The 19359-nt window shown below is 38.4% G+C and overlaps 1 pseudogene; it reads left to right on the top strand.

The window, feature by feature from the left end:
- The first annotated feature begins 7682 nt into the window (after positions 1 to 7682).
- Positions 7683 to 7840, top strand: LOC119529169 (annotated as a pseudogene).
- The last annotated feature ends 11519 nt before the right edge of the window (positions 7841 to 19359 follow it).

Raw genomic sequence — 19359 nt, 5'->3', positions numbered from 1 at the left:
AGCCTGGCCTGGAACCACTGAATTGAATCCATCCACTCCGTGATCTCAACTACACACGTAACCTTCTGGAACTTACTAGAGAGTAATCTTTTAAAAGATCACTCCCTTCTACAAATTCATCCAATATCTGCCCAACACATTAAGAATAAAATCCAAATTACTTACCATTGTCATACAAAGTACCACCTATTCTGTCTCCAGCCCTCTTTCTTCACCTTACCTCTTCACACTCTCTCCTGATCATTCTTTTCCATTCCCAATGGCCTACCTGGTCCTCCTCAAGCATGACAGAGCCTTTGGACTTGCTGTAACCTCTGTCTGGAATGTTTTTCCTCCAGATCTTCCCAGAGTTCATTCCTTCATTTAATTCAGGTCTCTACTTAAATGCCACATCCTCAGAGTGTCCTTTCCAGTTTTTCTGTATTTAAAATAAATCTTCTATTGCCCTCTCTATTCCCACAGACTGTTTCTTCAGTCTTTAGAGCATTTCTCATTACTTGAAATTATATAAAATACTTAGTGAATTATTAGTTTGGTGTGTTTACTGTGTAAGCACCAGAAGGAAAGTGATTTTGCTTCTTGGTCACTACTGTATTCCTGGAAGCTAGATGAAGATCTGTTTTTCCAGGGGCAATCAAAAAAAATATGTGTTTGAGTGTTCACCTGTTTATAAACTTTGAAGGTCCATCATTGCCTGAAGGATAAAGGCCCTGGGATGGCCACAAGGCCCATGCAATGTGGTGTGTGTTTACGGCTCCAGGCTCATTTACTGGTACTCATGATGGCATTCTTCCTTCTACTCAGAATTTCAGACAAACTGAATCAGTTAAGACTGGCATCTTTACATCTCTCCAACTTATCAGGCTGATCCTTTCATACAGACAATTTCTGAAAGCTTTTAAATTCTTCATTTCTTGCAAACGCCTACGTAATCTACAAGGACCTACCTAAGTGTGATCTCTGTTAAATCTTCCCTCAATACATCCTACTTTCTACCAGGTTCCCTCGAAATAAAGGATGGTCATAAAAAACAGTTCTGGTCAATGAGATATACCTTAGCCTAAGTTCCTTCAGAAAGCAGAGCCTGACATCAGGGTTTGTGTACAAAAAGTTTATTTAGGAAGTGCTCACAGTGATCAAAAGTGAGGGACTAGGGAGAATGAAACAGAGAAGTGTGGAAAGCCTGCTCCAATGGTGAATTTTTCAAGTTAGCCATCATAGTTGGCAGCTGAGACTTGATCATACTAGGATTATCTGAGGAACTATATAGAAAAAGTCTCAGAATTATCTGCTTAAGAAATGAAATGGAGAATTTATCCATTGGCTTCTGTCCCCCATTGGTCAAGGAGTATCTTCACAGGTTGCTAATGTCTTCATAGTCTTAGTTTGTATAAAAGTGAGTGACAGACTCCTACAGATTTCCTATGTCCTACAGGGTGCGTGGTGATGTCCCAGACAGAAAGCGTTAGGTACATAGTGTGGCTAAAATGAAGTACAGTTAAGTTATACCTCCAAGAAGCTGGATGCTGCAGCATTGTCTGAGAAGACTGAAACAGGATAGAGATCTAATACAAGATGTAAGCAACCGTTTGCTGGGAGTTTCTGGGAAAACACTTGTTTTCTTGATAAAGGGAAAAGATATAGTTGGTTCTACCCTATTTCCTTCTGTTTTCTTTTTGCCTTGAATGTGGATATGATGTCTAACAGCCATCTTGAGACCCAGAGCAGACAGACTGGAGGGAAAAGCATAACACCTGGAAGCACTGAGCTATTGAACAAACCCTAAATTACAGTATCTGGGATTTGTAGTAGTGTAGTGAACTCCTGTTCACTTAAGCCTCTGTAGTTTGATTTTGTGTTTCTTGCAGCTAAATGCATTTTTGGTTCCCCACTCTACTCTGTTCATGTAACATATTTTCCTACAGTATTATCTTAGCTACACTGCATTATTTAATAATTCTTTATTCAAATATCATCCTGCCCAACCTTCACATCTGTGGAACTAACTCAATCATCTTTGTATCCCCTCACACATATGCTTTGCACACAGCAGACAAAATAAAGGTTGCATAGATGTGGAATAACTGAAAATGTTTCCTTTTCTAAGGGATACTTACACATTTGAATAGGGAAAGCTTATTGTAAGCCAGAGTCCTACATGATATTGTATCAGCATCCTACAGTCTCCAACTCAGTGACATAATAGAAATTCAGTAAATATTTCTATATTAGAAGGAGGTTTGAGGGAGATTTGTAAGAGCAGAAAGGATCATCCCATAAATATTAATCGGAACTCTCCTCTATTAAAAGTTTGGACCAATTCAGAATTAATAAATGTACATTTTTCTAAAACCTCTGTTGATACATGGGTTTCAAAGAACCGTGCTGCAATATGGAACCTTTAAAATGATACAGCATGATAAAAAGAAAAAAGTTTTAATGCCAGCTGCCCTGAGAACTACTTTCTCTGAAAAGATGATTTCAGACCCCCAGCGAGAATATTAGGTTTTAATCAGTGCTGGACTTAACCAGAATATTTTCTTGTTTTGTTTCCTCCAGCTGTTTGTTATTACGAACGATATATTTTGCTGAAATTGGGACTATAAAATGACAATAAGAACATCTTTAATTTTGTGGTTGAGGGAATTCTCAGAAAAATATCTTGCAATTCAAATGAGAATCCATGATATAGAAAGGTCTTACTTTTCCTAGCAAAGGCAATTTTTAGACATGACACTAAACTTTCTTTAATCTCAACCTGTCATTTCTGAAATACGTTGGGAATAAAATGGAGAATAAGACTCCGCAGGGCCCAGACCAGAGCCTAAGAATACGGACTTGGCAATTCTGCCTTATGAGGACCTGACACATACTCATCTTGGGCTTCCGTGAAAAACTGTTGCAGGGATTCTATCATAACAACAGTTTCATTTGTAAATAAAATCCAAACCCCTAGGTTAGCATTTGGTACTATTCTTTTCACTGGTACTGTTCTTTTCACTTTGAATTCACAAGTCACACATTTTGTTATGAAAAAAATAGTCAAAATAATTATGCAAAACTAAGAGTAGAATGCTCCTATTACTTTTTCATCCAAAGATGACCGCACATTTTACTGTATTTCCTTAAGAGTATTGTTTCTCTGTATAGGCAATGCATACATTTTTTTATGTATTATTAAAATGTTATCCAAATAGGATCCTGTTATATGTACTGTTTAGTAAACTGCTTTTTAAACATAACCACTCATTGTGAATACTCCCCATGTTTTGACATATTATTCTATAACATGATTTTAAAATCTGCATAGGAGTTCATTGTTTTGGTCCAACATTATAGTTCTTCCCCTCCCCCTTGCAATTATGCTTAATTTCTTCATCTCTTTCTCCTTCCATGGTACGCATTATGTATCATGATTAATTTATTGGTGTGACATCTAGGTTGCTTCAATTCTACTAATCATGTTGGTTGGAGTGGATATGTGTTGTTTTTATTTCCTCTGTAGCATTTCTTTCTTCTTTTGGGGCCCTATCACTCCCTTGATTCTGAAGAGCTTTCAGTCACAGTCTGTTGCCATCCCTGGCCACAGTGACTTCAGCTTAACTAACATTTCATCCCCTGGAAAAAGCGATTGGTCTAATGGTAAGACCATACCTCACACAAGTGCAATCTGAATTCTTCCCTGAGATTGATATGTAGATGGCAGGGAGTAAGGGGAGCTGTATTTTTTCCTTGGCATTGCTAAGTTGTGATGCTATAAACCAGAAGCTCCAAGGAGCTCTCGTGCAAGGTCTTTTGGGAGAAACCTACCTGTAGTTGGAGAAAATAAGGATAAGATGCTAATGGAGACTAGCTGAGATGCTGAAGAACAGAGAAACAGTAGTGAGTTTCTTGATCAAACTGTACCTGAAGCTATGTCTACTGGATTTCTCAGTTCCATGAGCCAATACTTTATTTTATTTGCTTGATCTAGTTTGGGCAGGGTTTCTGATAGCATTTATGAAATAATTCTAATACACGGCTCTGCTCAATTTTCCATGAATAAATGAGACTCTCTTCATCTCATTTTTATGGTATTATTGTTTTGATACACAATTGATCACTGTTTCTTTGCAACGTGATAATGATGCCCTGAAAGAAACCTGGGGAATACAGACCTCACAAATTGTATTATTTTTTATATTTATTTTTCAACACAAAATAGGTTTTACTCCTATCAACTATTTTTGTGAGAGCCTGTTTGGTTCCTTCAGATGAGCCCAGCACATGATAAATGCACAATCAAAATGCAGTGAGTAGATGAGCAAATGATTGAATTTGCAGTATGAGGATCCCCAAGAGTTTCTCTTTAAGGTATATTGATTCCCTCAGGTTGTTCTGCAGCACTATATAAAACTTTGAAATACACAGTGTTCTCTTTGGTGCTTCTACTTTATACGGTAGTAAAAAATTTCATTGTGTTTGTTGCCATTTTTCAACATGATATATAAGCTGAACTTTAAAACATGCATTTTGCTCCCAGGGAAGGCACCATAAAGTCCCATTGAGATCTAAACACAGATGATGTAACAGTTTGCTAGGTTTTTAGTTTTTAATTTCAGACATCCACAAAAATTCTCACAGCTTGATGAAGGCATAGTTTGAAAGAGTTAGAAAGTGTTTTGCCCTTTTTTTGACCTACAAGGTCATACGTAAGGTTCTACAGATAGTGTCTCAGACTCAGGAAAAAGGGGATAAGGAGAAAGGCTTTCATGTTCCATTTTGTTCCTTAATCACTGTGGTGGTTTGCAGCTATGTGCCCCAGAAAAACGTGTTCTTAAACTTTTATCCATTCTTGTGGGTGGGAACCCACTGTAAGTAGGAACTTTTGATTAGGCTACTTTGGTTAAGGTGTGGCCCACCTAATGCAGGATGGGTCTCAATCTATTACTGGAGTTGTTTATAAGCAGAATGAAATTTAGAAAGAGGGAAGCAAGAAACTGAAGGTCAGTGGAACACAGAAGAGAAAGGAGAGGCTGGAAGAGGCTGCCATGAGCTTTGCCATGGGACAGAGGAGCCCAGGAACAAGGATCACGGCAGACAGCCCCAGAATGCCAATCTTCAGAAAGAAACCATCACCTTGATGACACCTTGATTCAGCCTTTCTCTTAGCCCCAAAACCATGAGTAAATAATTTCTGCTTGAGCAGCCAAGGAAACAAAAACAATCACTCCATAGTTCTTGTCACATTTTCCCCCCTTTACATCATCTTGAGAACTCTCGAGCTCTCCTGAGAGTATCCAACTTCTATCTGGGATTAACTAAGAGGCAAAGGAAAGAAACCGTAAGGTTTAGGCTTAGTCATAAGGATTAGGTCCATTTCAATGTCAGAATCAACAACTAATTCAACAGGCAGGTGTGTACAACCTAGACTAAGCAAACTGATAAAACAAGGCAGCTGGCAGAGCCTATCATACTATTGTAATTGATCACTCTGCCCCTTTATAGTACAGTGGCCAACATACCTATCAAATGAAGCAATTTCTTCTCCCTTGTAATGGGTTTATTTGGATGTGTTTCTTCTTTTCTGATGTTCTCTCTTTTTTTCTGATCTACCACCTGTTTGTCATAACTGAATTAAATATTCTATTTCTATTACGGACCCTCTTGCAGGGTGCTATTTGCAGAGATCCAGAATGCCCAAGCTTAAAGGAAAACCCAACCCCTTCAGGGCTCCATTTAGCAGGGGTCACACAGGTGCCTACAACCATAAGGAAGACCATCCTTCAGCGAGATGCCTTGCCTCAAATGGCACAAGCGTGAACCCCAGAATTATTCTCTCCTGGAAGGGCACCATTCAAATCCTCCATTTTAATGCCAGCAGCCTCCCCCCCTCATTTGCCTTGGGACCATCTGGAATGATCCTCATTGCCCCTTACCCTGTTCACGTTGACCATTATAAGATGCCCAGGTGCTCCACCTTATTGCTCCTCCTCCGAGACTCCAAATTTAAACCCTGATGACTATTCCGACTTTTATGTCACCTACCCCATCTCCTAAAATCCTTTCATAGAATCCTCTGGAGCACTTGGTCAATCATCAGCAAACTCATACTCTCAGCTACATTGGCATTTGTTTTTCTGGTTCAAACTGAAATCTGTTCTCTTTTGATTACCCTGCTTCTCCTGCAGCTCTCTCAAAGAGTGGCTCTCCTATAACTCTCATACCATGCCTTCTGTTCTCTTCACTGATGTTTCCAGACTATTCTCTCTTCTCCCTGAAAGCACCCAGCTTTGCACCTTATTACATCAGACTATATCACCCAACATTCCTCTTTACTGACCACTTACTCCCAGGTCATCCACCGTCTTTCCTTAGAGATTTTATCCCTTGGTACAAGCAACACTTTCTCCAACACTAACCATATCATAATTCCTGATAATTTCTGTAGCCACATAGGCGATCTTTCCAGTGTAATCCTCATAATTTCTTGACCTTTTCTACTCCAGTGACCTTGTCTTCCACTCTTAGGCCCTCTATATCATTGCCAAATGTTTGACAATATTATTGACCATTAAAAGCACTCTCCAACTACCAATTTTTATTTTTCCATCTCCTTTTTTATGACACCCGAACTCCAATAATACTTTAATTCCCTCCAGATGTTTAATGCACCAATTCCACTAATTCTTCTCCATTGTTCACACTCCCTCCTAAGTCTTCTCTTCCTCAGTACTCAGTTTAAATTTCATGGTCAGTAACTATTATCTTTTATAATTTATCTATTGCTGTCCTCATTTTCTTGCAATTATATCACACCTCTATACTTCCCAGGAGAAATCACAACCCTGGTTAAATCCTATTCTCTATGTACTCAAAGCCTGCACTAGGACTGCTGAAATTGGCTAGAAAAAGATATAGCATTATGATTGGTCTCATTTAAAATTCATCACTATCCTTAAGTTGGTCTTTACTGCTGCCTGTCAATCATACTATTTGGCCTTAGTCCCACCAATCTCTTAATTTCTAATCTGTTCTTCTTATACTTTAATTGGCAAAAAATTCTATAATGCAGATTCTGCTTTAGTAGGTACATAGTAGGACCTGAGATTCTGCATTTCTATTAAGCTCCCAGATCATACTAATGCTGCCAGTACATTAAGCTGTAGGGTCCTAATGATGATTACCATTTTTTTCTTTATTTTCCAAACTTCCATTACATATTTCTCCATCATCTCTCTCAAATGCTGACCTTGCTTCCTACTTTACTTAGGATGCTGCAGCAATCACAAGAGAATTTCTCTAACAAGTTCTATAGGGCAAAATTCTATCTGCCTGCCTTCCTGCACTTGGACTTATGCACTCATCTTTTCTCCCATTAGTAAGGATGGACTGTTCAGGGTCCACGACAAGGTCAAACCCTTTACTTATAAACTACGTATTTTTCCTTCTCTCCTACTCCAAAACATCATTTCAGCAATTCTCCTCTCTCAGTTTTAAAACAATTAAAAAATTACTATTTGACCTCAGAGGTTTCCGGGCGCTCAGAGGGTCCTGTTAGGTCTGGTTTGCTGCTCCGCGTCGCCCGCCGCCTGGTCGCACTTGGCCGCTCTGCACTCCCCGTATCCGCCCCCGGTGCTCGAGTTGAGGGACTGAGTCCCCGGTTGGGTCTGTAGTAGAGTTCCCAGCGGCTGCTGGCAGAGATGCCTGGGAAGACGCGTGAGAATGCGCAGCCGAGCTGTGCATGGACTCCGGCAGAGCTCGAGGTTGAGTGTGCTACTCCAGGAGAATTGGAGACAACCTGAATTTCCGGCAGAAGCTTCTGAACCTGACAGACAAACTCTTCTGCTCAGGAACCTGACTGCTTCAGAAACGTACAAATGAGAGAACCCTTTTCTAATGGAAGATTCCCCATGGGTGCAGGTTTCATCAATTAGAGGAGAGAGCATGAGGGAGCACGTTGCTTGCTTTTGGATGTCCTTGGAAACGAAGAGGGAATATTTCAAAAAATGAATTGCTGTTGGAGGTTTCCCAGAAGTCATTCTTTGGGGATATGAGAACATTGTAAAATCATTCTGTTTGTATTAGAGTAAGAATGGGAGAGTCTTGAAAATAGGGAAGTAATATTTATACATTTCTTTTTTGCTTAGAGAATTGGTCTAGTACATCTGCTGAAGGTTACTGCCCAGCCTAACATAAGAGGAGTCGACAGATGATGAGACTGTAGGTAGGTGTAGGGGAAGTACACAGGATATGTTCAATTTTTGTCTAGTTTTGGATGACAGCTCCAAAACAATGTATAATATCTGGTCCATACATATTACATTGTTAAAAGTAAAGATTTCATTCTGAGAACACAAAACATCATAGTGAATGTTGATTCCTAAATGTCTGTAAAATGCCCTTTCTCAGTCAGTGTGCATCCTATAAAAGTGGTCTTTTATGAATTGAAGGTGAACATGTTTGTAAATGGTTGTTTAAAGGCAAGTAATCCACAGAGTAGCACCACAAACCTAAATAAGTGCTAGCATGATACAGTGGTGCAGAGGGTTAACAACAGTGGTATTGAAAAACTACCCATTACGTATTAATGACTATATTTAATAGGAATATCTTACCAACTCTACACTAATACTAGGGATGAATAATTAGGAGCTGATAAGAGTTTTCGGATGTATTATGTTATGATAATTGTTTAAAGTTGAGAGAATGATAATTGTACAACTAAGAGAAGATTATGTAAGAAACTGACTGTTTTATCTTTGGATAGAATATATATTAAGTCATGTTAGGAACCCACTACTTAAGAAATCAAGCACTTGACTTGAGGCTTGCTCTTGTGAAATTCAGGGTTGTAAATAGGAGGCTGAGCCCTCCTATAATTATGCCTAAGAGGCACCTCCAGGGAACCTCTGTGTTGCTCAAATTTGGCCTTTCTCTAAGCCCAACTGGGCAAACAAATACATTAACCCCCCAACCCCCACCCCCACGAGGGACATGATTCCCAGGGGAAAGAATCTCCCTGGTGAAGTAGGACATGACTCCTAGGAATGAGCCTGGCCCTGGCAGTGAGGTATAGAAAATGCCTACTTGATCAAAGGTGGGGGGAGGGAGGGAGAAAGGCAACAAGCTGGAGGTCACAGTGGCTGAGAGATCCCAAATAGGGTTGAGAGGGTATCCTGGAGATTTCTCTTATGCAAGTTCCAGCTAGACATCCCAAATAGCCACAGTAAGCCACGCGCATACCTAAAGAAGTCCCCAAATACCTAGGTCCCTACCTGAGATTCTATAAAAGATGCACTCACTAAGTTTTATCTTTCAGAAACTTAAATCTACCAGAGTGTTTCTATACCTGACAAGTCCTAAAACCCAGAGGCAACAGCCTCTTTAAGATCAACTATCTCCACACCATCAACACCCCCTTTTGATATGAACAAGTTAGGGTGCTCACTGCCTAGTTACCCCTGAAGATGGAGAAAGAGATTAAATGAGGGGAAGGGATAGCAGCAAACAAGACTGAACAAAGGTCTATGAATACTAAAGTTTTGTATAATTGTATATATATTTTTTAGATGCTAGGGCGTTGGAAGGGCTAGAAGGAGGTAAACAACATGGTGGAACTGTGGCCTATAGCATCCTTTGGGATTTGCTCTATAGCTGCTTGTTGAATTGTTCCTTGAAAGTCTTCACCTTTCTATATATATCTTCTCTTGCATAATAGGGAAGAGACTGAGACTGTGGAACTGTAACTCATAACAATTTTTGAAATTGCCTACATGAACTGCTTGTTGAGGTGTACATCAAGAGATGACACCTTTCTGTATGTATGTTGTATTTTACAATAATGCAAATCGCTGAAGTTGTGGAATTGTAACCCATGACATTCTTTGAGATTTGCTCTCTACTTATGAAATCGTACTTTGAGAGTTATCACTGTTATGTAAATGTTAAAGTTCACAATAAAAAAATTTTTTTTAAATTACTATTTAATCATTCCCCCAAGCATACAAATGTTATTATTTATCCCATATTAAAGAACATTATCTCCCTTTACCCCACTTCCCTCCTTACTATCATCTAATTTCTCTTCTTCCCTATTGAAAGGACTATCACTATTTCATGTGACCAATTAGTCCACATCCATTCTCTTTTGAGACTTCTCCAATCAGCCTTTACTCCAATCAGCTGCCACTCCACCATAACTGGTCTTCTGAATGCCACCAATGAACTCATTGTTACAAATCCAAGGTAACGTCTCAGTCTTCAAATTATTGAGCTCTTAAGAGCATATGCCACAGTTGATCGCTCCCTCCTTGAAAAGATGCCTTATTTTGCCAAGACATCTCAATTTTCTAATTTTTTTTCCTTCCTTTCTAGGCACTCTTCCTCAATCTTTTTGGCTGGTTTCTCTTTATTCCCAGATCCTGTTGCAGAAGCCCAGGGTTCAATCCTAGGACCTCTTTTGTTTTCTATTTGCCATCACTCCCAACGTGATCTCATCCAGTATCATCGATTTAAATACCTATCTCTTTCTTGATGTCTCCTAAATTTTTATCTTCATTAAAATCTCTCTCCTGAAATCTGGATTTGTATGTCCAACTTTCAACTTGCCATCCCCAGTTAAATGCATAAGAGGGAATGCAAATTTGAATATAGCCAAAACCGAGCTCATTATTTCTTCTTCTCACTCCCCCTCTCCCCATATCAAATCTTTTCCTACAGGCTTTCCCTTCTCAATCAATGTCTGTTTTTCCATTCTGGCCCCCCAAATTAATATTCTCCTTGACTCTTCTCTTTTACTCGCACTCTATATTTAGAGTATCAGCAAATACTCTTGGTTCTAACTTTAAGACATATTCATCATTCATCCCATTCCCACTCCTCCTTAGCCACCATCCTGATCCAAGCTACCACAACCCAGATTATTGCAATGCTCTAACTGATCTCCTTGTTTCCACCTTTGCCAAATCTCTTTTTGACATTGTAGCCAGAATGAGCCTGTTAAAAAGTGAGCTAAGTTGTTTCACCCCTCTGCTTAAGATTCCTCCCGAGTTCTGATTGTAATCTGACTACAAGTTCATACTATGACCTTCCAAATTCTACTTGTTCTGTACTGATCACTGTTACCTTTCTAATGTCATCTCCTAGTCCCTTCTCCCTACTTCCCTCTGCCTCAGCCACATTGGCTCTTTGATGCCAGATGCAGATGAGGATCTTGGTACTTGTTATTCCCTCTACTAGGAATGAGCCTCCCCAGCTATCTGTCTGACTCACCCCCTCACTTCCTTCACAACCTTTCTCAAAACTCCCATTCTCAATAAGGCATTTCCTGACTACCTTTTGTTTCCCTTTAGTACTTCTCAGTATCAGACATAGTGCATCTTTTACTTATTTAGTTTATTGTGTCTCTTCCCAACTGGACTATAAGCTCATGTATACATATATTCTGTTCATTATTACTTCCTTTGTACTTAGATCAGTGCCTCACACATAGTAGAGGTTTAATAAGCATTTGCTGAAAGAATAAATCATCTAGGAATTTTATGGGATAAGCACAAACATAACAAAAGTTTTGACATTTGGGTGAGGTCTGGACAAATGCTAGTCACTGTTAAGGACAAGAAGTTAAGAGTAGTCACTTGGGTCTTGAGTAAGGTCTATTTCATGTTTACTTCAATACCCTACTTGCTTCCTTCTATTGTTTTGTGTTTCTCCCCCTAGAGACCAAAGTGGCAGGTCATGTTCATCTTTGCTGGGAGGAACGGTATTTGAGTTCACAAAGGAATTTGCAATTTTCCCAGCTCAAACTCAAAACATGGTATGTGTTACAAGTACTTACTGACACAAAATTCAAGTTACTCAAACTGTAGGCCATCGTCTGCAGCCTACAGCCCTCATCCCTATATCAACCTTATCCTTGTCAACCACAGAGATCTGCTGTGGCGTTTTACCCATCTACTCCTGGCCCCCTGGATGTAGGCATCATCCCAGTGAGAATGACAGATAGTCAGAAGCATGAACTCTTAAATTTTTTCAGCTCTTCCACAGTCAACAAATTAACCAAGAACTTTATTTGTTCAAAGAATCATTCATATGCTCATAATCAAATTCCTTATCAGTCTCAATCTTGCAAACCTTTCCAAATGACAAGTTTGTTGGACCTTGCTCTAAAGTTCTTATTCATTTTTTTCTCTGGCTCATTTCCTAGCATTCCCATTATACCTTGTTAAGAAGACCAGCGGGATCTCAGATTGCTGCTGAATATATAGTGTTTGCATAATAAATATCATCTGAGTGCTTCAAGTGTGCAATGAATCATGGAATCCTAGGCTGTTAGAAACATTAAATCATATAGGTCTGACACCCATCCACTGTTATATATTTCTTCTAATGTTCCCTTTTGAACACTTCCTGAGATGAAGCACACATTGCCTCTTGAAGAAATGCATGAATAGACCTGATACATTCTTCCACATGGAGCCATACTCTCTGTTCTTTTTATTTATAACAATGACCTTAGCTATCTGGCACAGCAGTGTGGTACAAGAGGAAGATTTTGATACATAATGAGATGGTCTGGGTTTGAGTCTGCTGTACACCGAATACTTTAATTATATTTGGTCTCTATATTCACTTGAGTTTCACTTTCTGAATTAAGGGAGGCTAGCTTTAACAACAGACTTACAGGTGAATAATGGCTTAAACTCAACAGAAGTTTAATTCTTACTACACAACAGTATAGCACAGGTTAACAAGTTGGCAGGGCAGCCCTTCTCCACTCAGTTATCAGGGACCACCATGGTTAGCATTGGTTTCCAAAGTTGCACTGGAGAGCTTCTTCCTTCCAGCTAACCAGAAGGGGAAAGGCAAATGGAAGCATCCATAGGAGGTAAGTGTGTGTGTGTGCGTGCAAGTGTGTGTGTTTGTGTGTAAATATGTCAGGCCTGGAAGTGGCTCCAGATTCTTTCACTAATGTTCCATTGGCTAAAAGGCAGTCATACAACGACATTGAACTCCAACTGGGGCTAGAAAATATAGTCCCTAGCTGGCAGCCACTTTTCAGGGATAACACTATAGGAAGCACAGATTTTTTGGTCTCTGCCACAGCTGTCAAATAGGACAATAATATCTCACAGGGATGAGAGTTGAACATTTCAGGGTCATGTGAAATATTATTATTTCTATACTTTGCATGCAAACAGATGGGGCCCCTTTCCTCCTCTGCCTAGCAATAATAATATGATTAAAGTTAACTATCATATGCTATTTGAGTATCCTTTTCTCCTGGTTAAATAACTCTCAGTTTATTTTACTTTTGTCATAGGGCATCATTTCAAGCCCTTTAACAGCCATGCTCTCATTCTTTGCACATGCTTCAAATGTGGTACACACAACTAAATATAACACTCCAGGTATAGTGTGAGCAGCATCAAGAAGAGAGGGCCTCTTTCTTGCCTTGTTCAACAGTCTAGGTCTCTTTTTCTGCAATTAGGCCTCTTTCACTGCAGCTAGCTTTGCAGGAAGCCTCATCATATTGTTGATTTCTATTGACCTTGCAGATGAATAAAACCCTTAAGTACTGTACTCTTATGTTGCTTTGCATTTCAAAGATGTTCTACTGTCTTTTTGTCTGAAAAAAAAAATCTGATTTCCACATCAACAAGAAAAGCACCAAATGATCAGGAGAATTGGGGGCTTATCCAATGGGCAAAGATTGATGAAAATTTGCAGCTATACGATACAGTAATCCTCACCATCTATTGTCTTTATTGAACTTTCTCCTTTTTACTTTTGTCATGGTTTTAATTATATAAATACTACATTGATACAATATCATTTTACAATATTCTAGCAACGAAAGTAAGATAAAAGTCATCTTTGATTCCTCATCCTAATAGAATTTTGCTCCTAGAGAAAACAAGCATTATCATTTTGATACATTTCTGTCCAAACTTTTCCATGGTTTTACTTATATGTGTACTTAAGGGTGTATATTATTTAATTTCACAAAGATACCAGACATAAATTGTATTAAACTGTGCATAAATGTCAGTACATATAAATCTACCTACTTCTTTTTATTAGGAGTAAATGATATATGAATGTACATGGTCCATTTAATGAATATTCTATTAAGAGGCACTTAAGTTGTGTCTGATTTTTCCACTGTTACAAAGAATGCTATCATGAACCTCCTGAATCTACATCTTTGTACACCACTGTAATTTTCCTCTATATTTAAATGTGGAATTGTTGGGTCACAGTATAAACATATTTTAATTTTAAGAGATTTAGAAACTTTTTTTTTTCCTCAAAAACTCACACCAACAGTAGGTGAAGGTATTTGCTTCCTTACAACTTTGCCAATACAAGATTTGATGTCTCTTTTAATGTAGTTAAAGACTGAGATAGCTTTTCAGGCATCCTCATTATGCTGTTGATTTCTTTAAAGTTTATTGTGGTAACATATAAAAAACATAAAATTTGCCATTTCAGTCTTTCTGAAAATAAATATAAAAATATATATGTATATATCACAAAATTTCCCATTTTAACCACTTTCAAGTGTGTAATTCAGTGGTAATAATTACATTCCCAATACTATGCCACCATCACCGACATCTATCACCTTGGCTTTTTCATCACCTCAAACAGAAACTCTGCACTGACTGTACAATTTCCTTTTCTCCCCTCAACTCCCAGCCCCTGGTAATCTGTAACCTATCTGTCTCTACAAAATTTCCTTATTCTAGGTATTTCATGTAAGTGAGATCATACAATATTTGTCTTTTTGTGCCTGGCTTATTTCACTAAATATGATGTCTTCAAGGTTCATTTATGTGGTAGCATGGATCGGAGCTTCCTTCCATTTATGGCTGAATAATATTGCATTGTGTATATATACTGAATTTTGTTTATCTATTCATCTGTTGATGGATACATGGATTGCTTCCACCTTTTGGCTACTGTGAATAATGCTGTTATAAACTTTGGTATACAAATATCTCTTCAAGTCCCTGCTTTCAATTCTTTGGCATTTATATCAAGAAGTGGGATTGCCAAGTCATATGGTAATTCTATGTTTAACTTTTTGAGGTACCACCCAACTGTTTTCCACAGTGGCTGCACCATTTTATATGTCCACCAGAAATGTACACGGGTTCCAATTTCTCTACATCCTTGTCAAAACTTGATATTTTCTGTTTGTTTTTTGTTGTTGTTTTACTAGTAGTCATCCTAGTGGCTATGAAGTGGTATCTAATTGTGATTTTGATTTGCATTTCCCTGATGACCAATGATGTGGAGCATCTTTTCTTGTGCTTATTGGCTATTTGCATATTTTCTTTGTAGAAATGTCCATTCAGGTCCATTGTCCATTTTTCAATTGGATTATCTTTATTGTTGAGTTGTAAGAGTTCTTTATATATTCTCAATGTTAAATGCTTTTTTGATATGTGGTTAACAGTTACTTTCTTCCATTTTGTAGGTTGTCTTCTCACTTTCCTGATACTGTCCTTTGAAGTAAAAACATTTTTAATTTTGATGATGTCCATTTTACCTATTTCTTCTCCTTTGGTTGCCATTTTAACCATTTTTAATTGCACAATTCAGTTGCACTAATGCATTCACAATGTTGTGCTACCATCACTACCATCCATTACCAAAACGTTCATTATCCCAAACAGAAACTCTGTATCCATTAAGCAATAATTCCCCACCGCCCTAAGCAATTGATTTTTATTATCAGCTTAACTTTTTCAAATTCTATGAAAAAAAAGGTGTAATTTTTATTTACATTTTTGGACGAAAAAAGAATTTGAGTATCTTTTCAAAATTGTATTGACTATTTGTTCTTTCCTGTTTAGAACAGGACCTTAGTTCTATGTCTGTTCATATTCTTTTGAGTCTATCCTTTAACTAAACTCTTAGTTATGGAGGGAGGATTTGGTCTCCACTTTGTCATTGGTGTCTCTGCAGAGGGCCTAATGCTGTGCCATCTGCATGGCAGATGCTCAGTTAAGGCAGGCGTCATGAATTCTCCCTTTCTCTTACAATGTCTGCAGTGCCAGGTACAAGCATGTTAATGACGGATTGGAGCACCCAAATTGTCAAAGGTGATCTGCAGTGGTGTGTGAGATGAATGCCTCTTTCCACCTTTAGCTCCACTCTAGAAAATGGTCTGCAAGAGCTGGTGCTTCAGGTTCTACTAGTTTTCCCTTAGAGCTTTCACACCCTCTTTGCATGGGCCTCATATATGAGATTAAGTGTTTGGGCCAGATTTCATAATCATTTGTTTCCAGGTTTTTTTTTTTCCTTTCTTTTATTTTTTTTTTTTAACTGGCTCCCAAGAGTAATGTCTGGCTCAATCTTCTCTTATTATGACTTCAGTTACAGCAGGCACCATGTCTCTTATCCACACAGACTCACTGGAGGGTTGCCTCAGCAATGAGCAGACATGCTCAGACATGTCTGGACCCTGGTGACAGACACAGTTCTGATGTCCCTCACCCCTCCCAATAATATTTTACCTTTGCATCATGCTTCACATTTTAAAAGCATTCCACATACATTATCTCATTTGAGCCTCCTGTGACTTGCAGAAGGAGGCAGTCAGGTAGATAACTATATCTCTATTTTATAGACTCAGAAATGGTCTTACTCAAGTTCACATAGCTGGCCAGTGAGTTAGGCTAGACTCTTTTAACTTCAAACTCAGTGCTCTTTGTACTTGATCCACAATCTCCTTCAAAAGTGGGCATGGATTAATTTATTACAACATAAGAAATTATCAGGACAGTGAGCAACCAGATGACAAACAATGGTGATTTGCTATTTATTATGCAGTGAAGCAGGGTACTTTGCTTAGTGAACAGTGGAATTTCAATTGTTGCTCTCTACATTACCATAATGAATATATTTTTCTTTTTCCTTTTGTAATTTAAAACAATATTTAATAATGTATTGCTCCTTACTGCACATCTAAGAGCAATATAGCATTTTAGGATCTTATAGTAAAGTGTTGGGGACTATCACTTATGATGTGTTAAGAAACCAAATTGAAAACACTGGATCTATATATTACACAAAACTCAAAAGCCTGGGGCTCCTTGATGGATACCAATAAAATCTAGTAAGTAAGACTACCAAGTTATGTGCTTAAATATCACCATATGTTCAGTGATAAGAGACTAAATGAAACTGACATATTGTCTTTTCAAATTATCAAAAACAGATCTGGGATAAAGGCAAGCAAAGGCCATAAGTTGTAGCTATTCCTATGCCTCTCTCACACCTGTCTTTTTTTTTAAATTAAATTCAGTTTTATTGAAATATATTCACATACCATACAATCATCCATGGTGTACTATCAGTGGTTCACAATACCATCATACAGTCATGCATTCATCGCCCCAATCTATTTTTGAACATTTTCCTTACATCAGAAAGACTCAAAATAAGAATAAAAAATACAAGCAAAAAAGAACACCCAAATCATCCCCCCCCATCCCACCTTATTTTTCATTCAGTTTTTGTCCCCATTTTTCTACTCATCCACCCTTACACTAGAAAAAGGGAGTGCGATCCACAAGATCTTCATAATCACACTGTCACCCCTTGCAAGGTACATTGTTATACAATCGTCTTCAAGAGTTCAGACTACTGGGTTGGAGTTTGGTAGTTTCAGGTATTTACTTCTAGCTATTCTAATACACTAAAACCTAAGAGGTGTTATCTATATAGTGCATAAGAATGTCCACCAGAGTGACCTTCTCGACTCCATTTGAAATCTCTCAGCACTGAAACTTTATTTCGTTTCATTTTGCATCCCCATTTTGGTCAAGAAGATAGTCTCAATCCCACGATGCCGGGTTCAGATTCACCCCCAGGAGTCATATCCTGCGTTGCCAGGGAGATTTACACCCCTGGGAGTCAGGTCCCATGCAGTGGGGAGGGCAGTGAGGTCACCTGCCAAGGTGGTTCACTTAGAGAAAGAGAGAGAGGCCACATCTGAGCAACAAAGAGGTACTCAGGGGAGACTCTTAGGTACAATGATATGCAAGTCTAGCCTCTTCCTTGCAGTAACAAGCTTCATAAGGGCAAGTCCCACGATAGAGGGCTCGGCACATCAAACCGCCAATCCTCAATGTCTGTGACAACATCAGCATCAGTCCAGGTGAGGAAGTCCAACACTTCTGCATTTTCCCCCAGGTCCTCAGAGGGGGCCCTGCAAATATATTTTTATTCTCTGCCCAAATTACTTTGGGATGTTACACCTATCTTTTAATTTTTCATTTCAAAACATTCATGGAGAAGGCATGACATTTTATCTTTTTTCCAACTAGAATGCATGTTGGAATCCTTTATTATATTTTATTAAATTTTATTAATAGTTCCAAATCCCAGGATAGGGATGGTCGCTAACCTGATTGGGGCAAAGGTTATGAGCAATCTGCATTACATTTGAGTCTCAAAAGCAACTCAAACTTGAAGAGTGTAAGTTATGGAGAGGGGCAGTGCCTAGCAATATGAATGGGAAAACAAAGAACATTAAAAATTATATATTTTCCTCCCAGACTCCTATCGTCTTATTTCAGCATCAAATTAAAACTGTATCTTCTATAATTATTTCTGTTTTAAACTGTAACAATTATGAAGACGTCTTGTATCTCTGCTCAGGATAAGGTTTTTTTTGGATGTTTTCACATGATTTTTCTCAATCCTACCCACAATCGAACTCTCCCTACTAATGCATGCATCTTTATACTTTTCTTAGTTTTTTTGTTGTGTGATTTACAAAGAGTAGTATTCAGAGCCCTCCATGCATTTAGCTAATCTGGAAATCGTTCAATTTAATAATAATAATCCAACAACAACAGCTGTAGCAACACAGCATTTACAATTTGAGAGTGCTTTCTACGTACTACAAGTGGTGGTCAACTACTTATATGCATCATCTCATTTCATCCTTATGGTAATTTTATGAGTTGGGTACAACTATCTCTTTTTACCCCCAGATATGGAAACTCATGCTTAGAGAAGGTACCTAATTTGTCTCAGGTCACATGGCTGGTAAGTGATTGAGCCAGGATTTGAACCCTGGTAATATGACTGGATTCTGCAAATTTATATTGAACATGCTACACTTTAAAGATACAGTCTTTAAACTCAAATAATTAGCATGGCTATAGGAGTCATTTAACACAGACAATACAGAGGCCACCATCTAGATCTCCCACTATTTACCACCTTGGAGGCATAGACAAATGCCAAGGATGGGAGTAGTGCTTTTCCTTGGCAGCACCGGTCGATCATTCCCATGGGCTAAGACAATGCAAATCCAATACATTTTGAAGTAAATTAAGATTTAAATCCAAGCTT

This window comes from Choloepus didactylus, chromosome 1 (assembly GCF_015220235.1).
Source record: "Choloepus didactylus isolate mChoDid1 chromosome 1, mChoDid1.pri, whole genome shotgun sequence".
NCBI classification, from domain to species: domain Eukaryota; kingdom Metazoa; phylum Chordata; class Mammalia; order Pilosa; family Megalonychidae; genus Choloepus; species Choloepus didactylus.
The sequence above is the reverse complement of the archived record's forward strand: the minus strand, read 5'-3'. Positions and strand labels throughout refer to the sequence as shown.